This window comes from Trachypithecus francoisi, unplaced genomic scaffold (genome assembly GCF_009764315.1).
Source record: "Trachypithecus francoisi isolate TF-2019V2 unplaced genomic scaffold, Tfra_2.0 Contig00696, whole genome shotgun sequence".
Taxonomy (NCBI): Eukaryota; Metazoa; Chordata; class Mammalia; order Primates; family Cercopithecidae; genus Trachypithecus; species Trachypithecus francoisi.
In genome coordinates this window covers 31,190-39,360 of record NW_022680830.1, presented here as the reverse complement: position 1 = coordinate 39,360, position 8,171 = coordinate 31,190, and positions in this window count along the sequence as shown.

Sequence of the window (8,171 nt, the reverse complement as noted above, 5' to 3'; positions counted from 1 at the left end):
TGCTAGCAGAAGAGCCATAGAACCCAAGTCAGGAGCCCTGTGCACTAGTCTACATGTGTTTTCTGATCTTGGACAAGTCACCAAGCTTCTCTAGCCTCTAGTTTCTTTTATACTGGTGGCACATTAAAATCTCCTGAGAAGTTTTTGAAAGTTACTATCCCTGGTCCCCATCTCATGCCAATTGAATCAGGGTCTCAAAGGGTGGGTGTCTAGGCATCAGTGTTTTTTAAAACTTCCTGGTGATTTTAATAAGTAGCCAAGTTGGAAAACCAATGGAAAAATATATGGGCCTTAGAGCCTCTCCTCAGTGATTTCTGATGTCTATGGTACTGGATTTCTAGTGTCTATGCTCTGTAGCCAAGAGCTGGCTCCCCTACGAATAGAAGGACGTACATGACTTCTGGTTGCAGAAGCTTCCCCAAATTCACTCCTTGTTATGTCTCAATTGCATCCTCACAAATTTTGTATGTTGAAGTCCTCATCCCATTCAAGTACCTTGAAATGTGTCTGTACTTGGAGATAGGACTTTTAATTAAGTAGAAATGAGGTCACTAGGGTAGGCCCTAATCCAATGTGATGGGTGTCCTTATAAGAAGAGGACATCGTTATGTACAGAAGGCCAACCATGTGAAGACACAGAGAGAAGATGGCCATCTACAAGCCAAGGAGAGAGGCCTCAGAAGAAATCAACCTGCCAACTCCTTGATCTCCGACTTCCAGACTCCAGAATGGTGGAAAAACACATTTCTTTTGTTTAAACCACCCATTCTCTGGTATTTGTTACAGCAGCCCTAGCAAACTAACAGAGTCCTCAACTCCAAACCCCTCTTCTTTCGCTCCATTTCTCCCCCCAGTTTATTCTTTCACTTCTCCCAGAGACCAAAGTTCATAAACACTCTCAAAGTCTCCCAGCTCAAATGCTGATATCACAGGACAGAGCTAAGGAAACTTTCACCCTTGTGAAAAATCAGCGAAAGCAACTGCAGAACTGTTTCCCTGGCGTTCTCTCACCTTTCCCTCCAGTCTATCAGTGAAGAAAGCTGATTAAAGTCCTTCCAGAACAGCCAGCCTATTGGGCCCATTCTCAGAAAACTCATTGAGGGATTTATGAGGAAAAGAGGGCAGTCATAAGGAAGTTCTTTTCTGTGTGGAGTGGTGGTATTATTAAGAGTTGAGGAAAGCCAGCCTGCCCATAATAATCCTCCTACCAGCCTCTGGCCAGTTCCTGAAATTCAACCATCCAGGACATTCTTGTATTAGTCAAGGACTCTGTTAAAATGCCAATGCCAAAGAGACAGGAAAACAAAACCATTATATGCTGTTTATACTTTAGGCTCCATTTGTTATTGAAATTGTGTCCTATGGGTTGGTTTGATTAATAGTTGTTAAGAGAAAACTGAGGCATTAGTCACTTCAAAGAAAAAGCTGGACTTGTAGAAGGCCTGTTGCCTGCAAAAGCTGCCTGCTTGACAGTATTGGCCACTATTCCCTTTCTTATTTCACCATAAGTCCCCCAGCAAATAATCAGGGAGTATTCCCCAGCCTGCGTTTGCACTAAGCAATCTTAGACAAGCATTCCTAGGTTTCTCAGTTACACTCAAAAGGAGGCCAATCAATTTGTCCAAATAAATATCATAAACACAAAGTGTTTTAAAAGCAAAGGGGAATGGGAGGAACTTCTAGTCAATCATCTTCCATCGTAAAAAAATACTGGTTTCCAACCCATTCCCTCAATGACCTAAAAAGTCCTGTGGACACAACAATGTATTTCCTGGGGAGAGTTTCCCCCTAAGAACGCAATCTCCTAACCCATTCCTTTGCATAAACAGGAATGAAGTGTGAAAAATAAAAATGCTCTAAACAGGATTTGCAATTATTTTAGGTTCTTTCCTACAGGAAAAGAAAACATCATCCTGCTATAATTTTCTCTTTACTTCCCTCCCTCATTCTCTCCTCCTCTTCTACCCACTGTTTAATGAGCCCCAGAATTTTCCTCCAGAGAACTTTTCCCCATCATATAACACAACCTTGGAAATAAACACTGGCTCCAGTTGGATGGTGTGAAAAAACAGGGTGGGCCTAAAGAGAATGCATTCACTGTAAGGGAACAGAGCAAGTCTGTGCATTGGATAAGGCTGGATGGTTTCTGCTTTTTTCCATACCCTTATTCAGGCAGTTCCCATGTTTAAGAAAACATTCTGAGACTGATGTTCAGCCTTGCCCTAGAATTTAGCCAACACTGAGCTTAGAGAAGGAGTATTTCAGAAGTGTATTATAAGACCCTGGGACTCAGCACCGTGAGCTTTAGTATGAACCAGACGTTGAGCCCGGGGAGCCCTCTTGCTTGATTCTGGCCATTGCCTTCTTGTCTTGCTCTCATGCATGAATCCCTGTCTCAATCATCAATCTAGTATCCAGACCTTCCCTGCTCCAGACCCCAGTGGCCAGTCATGGAGATGGCCCTTGTGTTGACTAACCCCATGCTTGCCTGCTGAGTTTGCCTAAATCGGCTTCCTGTTGTGTTCCTCAGTTTCACGCTGCCCATTGTTAGGGCCATGCTCTGCAGAGAAGCAGTAGAAGGAAGTTGTTAAGGGAATGAACCCTCCAATCAGCAAGCCTGGGATGAGGTCCCAGAACCATTTACCAGCTGTGTTACCTGGGAACGTCATTGCTTTACTCTGCCTTGGCTTCCTCATCTGTAAAAGAAAGATGAGTACCACTTGCCTCCCAGGTGGGCAGAGAGGAGGAAAGGAGCCAGCACATGCAGAGTGCTAAGAATAGTGCAAGATGCACAAACACGTGGGGACTGTGAGCTTCCTCACAGTGGTTCCCCCTTGGGCTGCTTGCTTGAACAGTCACACCCTCTGAACACTACATTTTTCATCTACTGGAGTGTGTGCTCCCCACAGTATCTGCTGTACACATATGGGCCCATCTAATTCCAGAGCCCACTAAGATACTATAAATTGAACAGCAAATAACAAAAATCATTTATTGAGCACTTACTATGTGCCAAGCACTATACTGGATATGGGGTATGCAATTAATAACTTATATTCTCTTACCTTTTTAAGGAGCTGGGGGTCTAATACATTTCTAGAATGTCTCTAAAATCACAATGGAAATTAATAGGAAAAAGAATCTTTGCATCCCCCTGACATGTGACCAGTGAGTACAGTTAGATTCCCCCGAAAGCTTGATGCTTTTGTTTTTCAGGACTCAGTTCTCTGGGTTGGATGGGGGTTGAGGGGGTGGGGAATCGAGTCAGCTATCTCAGCATCCCATGAAGACTGACATTCTCTGGATTGTGGGGTGAATGGATGTCCAGGGAAGAGATTGTGGGGAAGAGTCCCTTTGGTAGTTTTCCAGTTCTTAGATATAAAGCCCTTGCCACCACCAGGGGATTGTGTTTACCGTGGCTATTCAGGGAGGCACAACAGGGTTATAAAATTAGAAAGCAAATCAGGTGGATGATCCCCACCCCTTCTCTAATTCATTCCCTCACTGTCTCTATCACCCCAATCCTTAGGAATCCAATATGTTCATATGCATTCATGCTTGTTTTCATCTTCCCTATTAGGAATGAAAGGTGTGCAGTAAGCATAGTTACTCTGTGGAGACAAATCGGAATGTGTTTTCTGTGCTGGGGCCTTAAGCCAGCACCAACTGAGGATGGCTCAGGGTCCCAGTGAGGAGTAGGGCCCATGCCAGCCTTCAGAGCCCACCGGCAGGGTGGGCACAGGCACTGGTTGCCTCGGCAGAGAAACTATAATATATGTGGAGGGATGAGGGGCTCAGGCTGCAGCATTTCAGTCAGCACACCCCTACAGGACTGCCTATTTAGTGCAGTAATCATGTTTCCCGTAGAGCCCTGGGAGCCCCAAGGCAGAAGGTAGGGTAGTTCTAGAAGCCTTCCCAGAAAAAAACAATGCATAAATTAGACTTAAGGAGGGTCCCAAAGAGGGTGATGTTTAACCCAAATGATATAATGTTTAAGCCAAGCAAGAAAAATACCTCGGGCAGCCTTTCACAGAGCCAAGACAGAGTGATGGGCAGAGGCACGGAGCAGGGAGACCTTGCTGGCAGCCCTAAGCTTTGCCCCAGATGCACTGCAAGGATCAGGAGTCAGCAGGGTGTTTCTGTGCAGCGTAATCACTCAGGGACCTAGATGGAGCAGCCACCATCCTGAGTGTTGCTCAAGAGAAGTAGGGCTAAATATTGCAGGCACATTGAAAGCTTTGGTGTAGCACAAATGAGCTGTACATCACATCTACTCATATTCCATTGACCAAAAGAAATCTTGGCCAAGCCCAGAGTCAATGGGGTAGGAAAGCATGGCAAAGGCAGAAAGGAAACAATAATTGTGAGCAAATATTTAATCTACATGGAAGACCATGGATGTACAGAAGGCTCTGGAAGGTACTCAAGTGAAACAGCCTAAAGCATGCTTTCTCCCATGGAGGCATGGTTGTGGGCCCCATGGCTCCAAGCTGAGCCTCCACATGCTGCAAATCTATGGATATCTCCCCTGGTATCAGGAATCTAATTATTACTCTGTTTTCTGCTCAATTATTAAAGACAAGGCAGTGAAGACCCATGGAAGAGGAGAAAAGTCTGTTTTGCAGCAATGACAAACCATATTTCGTGTGCATAAAGGGGAGAAATAAAAGAGCATTGCTTTTACTCTTATAATTGCAATTTCCTGCTTGTTTCCTTTTCAAATCAGTGGATGTAATTGTTTGGTAATAAAATATCAGCATAATATATTAGAGGCAGAGAACAGACAGGCTTAAGGGACAGTTGCCAAGAACAGGAGGGAGAGAAAAGATTGAACAGAATCAGAGTGTTCAAAGCTTGTGGGGTTTTCGTAAAATGTATACCAGGTTATTCCTGCCACTCTTCCTGCCTGACTCTTAATGGAAGCAAATGAATGGTCCAGACAGATCAGTAATCTTAACCTAGCTTAAAATTCATGTCGGTACCAGGTTCAGAACAGAAAAGGAGACAGAAAGTGCAAGAGAGAGAGTGCACCAGAGAGAGAGAGCTTAGTAGGAAAAAATGACTATGGTAAAGAACAACAGTTTTGAGATCATGCTTGGATTTAATACCAGCTCCACCACCCATTGGCTGTACCACCTTGAAAAGATCATTAACCTCCCTGAGCCTCCATTCGTTCATTTGTGAAGAAGGAATAAAAAAAATACTCCATCTCAAGAGGTGGTGCTCCATAAAGAGTAGCTATTCATATTATTAGAAAATTAGAATAGGTGGTTGAAGCCCTGCAGAGGGGATGTGATGGACTGCAGGGGTCACCTTTGGCAAAATATCAAAACTGGAGAAAATGTTCTTTGTTGCCTTCAGTTTGACCATTAGCTGCCCCTTCCTCCATCCTGGTGCCCTGCTCCCCTACCTGTCCCATTTTTTCAAGGCCTAGCCCATTGTCCTCAAGTCAATGTTGTCTGATGTTTACCATGGTATTGATTACCAAGGTGCTACCTGATAAAGAAACCTGAAGGCGGCCGTTGTGGAGGAATGAATGGCTCCTGGACTGGGGACGTGCTGCTGCCTCCTGCAACACACTGTAGAAGCAGCCACTGTCATTAATGCCTGCCCTAATTGAGTGGTTGGACCCCATAGGCGAGTCCTAAATTAGGAGCCATGGGAGGTTAGAAATTAAACAGTAGATTCAGTCTGTAACCTTAGAAGCCTCTCAGACTGGTGGCAGGAGAGGCAGCTAAGTCTAATGTGGAGATCGGAGCTCCCTGGGAAGTCACCCTACCGGCAGTGTGAGTTCAGGGACTTGGGGATCTTCCACTCCAAGGGAGAGCCCCTCCAGCTGCTCACAGGGGCTCCCAACTTTGACATAAGAAGTGATTTCCTTATTCAGACAATAGTTAATCAGATGCCCCATGAAAAGTATCCTCCACACACCCTGGAATTTCACTGGCTGATTCCAAGGTGGGGAGACTACCAGCACCCTTGTAAGGAAGGTCACAGAAGGCAGAATGCTGGGGAAGAACTTCTGGGTTCATCACTGAATGCACCCCAGGGAAGGTGAGCCACGCCAGAAAAGAGGTCAGTGGGAAGTTGTTCAATAAAACCAGGAATGGAGAAACTGACCCTCAGTTCCAACAAGAGAAACTTAGTATGACTGTAAAGTAGAACCTTCTGGCAAGGTAGTTCTCAGTCACTATCCCCAAAGCCACCTGAATGCAAAATGTCCCTCGTGGAGGCTCGGTGAGAGTTTTAAAACAGAGATAGTAATTTGCCTCTGAGAGGGAGAGAGGCTGTAAAACAAATTCCCCAACGGAGACATCAAGCCAATACATACAAAATGGATAGGAAGGTGGGGAGAAAGCCCAGAGAACAAAGGTCCTCAAGTGGCATCTCTGTCTTGTTAGGACCACCCTCACAGGCTTGGCCTTGCCTTCCCCAACAAAGCCTCCTGGACCTCACCTTTGTCAGAGTCAAAGCCAGAGGTACCTTGCATTAGCATCACCCCAGAAGTTCCTTCTCAAGCTCCCACTCAATCAACCCACAAATCCCTAGGGAAGACTTACTATGTGCCAGGAAATGTGCTAGATACTTACCAAGCATAGCATAAAAATTCTCAGAGTGCTGGATTCCTCCAATGTAGGGGATGGTGACTCAGAGGCCCTCTCAGACTTGCCAGCACTGAATACAATCAGTACCTGTGCATTGTGAGAGCCCAGAGGCTATGACTCAGCCTAGAAGATAAACCAGTACTTGGAGAGGTGGTGAAGTCCAGGTGAGACACAGTTGGTTGCCATTCTCTTGGAAAATTTTCCTCGATAATGACAGGAAGAAGGCATCTCTCCTTTTACTGAGTTGAACCAGGTACTCTCTGTTCTCACATTCAGATATTCTGTCCTCAGCAGTGAGTATAGCTATTTGCTATGTGTCTATCATCTCTTGAGCTACCTGGGAGACTTTCACTGTCCCTCACAGTGCCTGGAATAGAGTCTTGAGCAAAGTGGTGCACGATGTGTGTGTGAGGGTGGGGAGGGGGAGAGAGAATGTATGTATATATTGAATGAACGATGATCAATGGGACATCTAAGTGCTTCTGCAAAATGAATATTGTTGATCTAAGTTTACCTCTTCTCCCATGTACCGAGTATCTAAGGAGGCTTCTGGAGCTGGCCAAAAATGCACGTAGGCTGATAAGACAAGGTTCACACGCACGTGGTGCTTACTATAAGTGCTGTATTTCATCATCTTCAGCTCCTCACTGCAGGAGTTGCCTGGACCCTGGATGCATTTTCTCAGCCAGTCATTTCCAGCCAGAAGAATCCTTGAAGCTTGGCTCATCATCTCAGAGTGTTTGAATCTTGAATTTCAAGTAGGAAAGCAGTAGACTGCAATAAGACTAAAACTGAAAGCTTTGAACACACACTTATGACTCCATCTCATTTCCCCCCTTTCTACAACCCGCCCAAACCCTAACCTGAACCATAGAACTCATTGTCTGTATAACTGGGACTTGGGGCTACTTGACTTGTAGCATCTTCTTTACAGCTTTTAAATCTTTTCCTGTTTTTTAAAGCCCCTTCTTAGACTGTAAGGCCCTTGTGAGAGAGAAACATGTGCAGCAAGACAGAATGAGACACATCCTGCTTCATTTCAACATCACCCCTTTATGCAGAATTTACAAAGGAAAACAAATGAATGTAGTTTCTCAATTTTGGGACCTCCTCAGCTCAGTCAGGTATTTAGGGAGAGTAGAAATATAGCATATAGATTTCCCCAGGCCTAAGGAGGAATTATCCAATGGGACCACTTGCAGAAATTGGAAATGTATTTCTATACTTCAAAGACACAGAGGAATGCCCACTGACACATCTGTGAAGGTCAAGGAGACTGGATCATGATCTGACCCCTTCCTGAAAATCTGCAGGGTGAAGGTGGAGTTGACCAACTGCCCCAGTGGTGAGGGCTGCTTTACCAGGATTGGCCTTCACTTCTAGAATAGAGGAAGAGATACACGAGTGTTTCTCATGAACTGGATGTGGGTCAGACTGGGAGAAGCTACCTGGGGCCTTCTTGGATCCTAACTAATTAAGCTGCCTGGAGGAAGGCAGGCCATCAGCAGAAAGAGGCTGGAGTTATACCATCAGATGCCCATGGCAAAGGAAGATGTCACAAGTGTC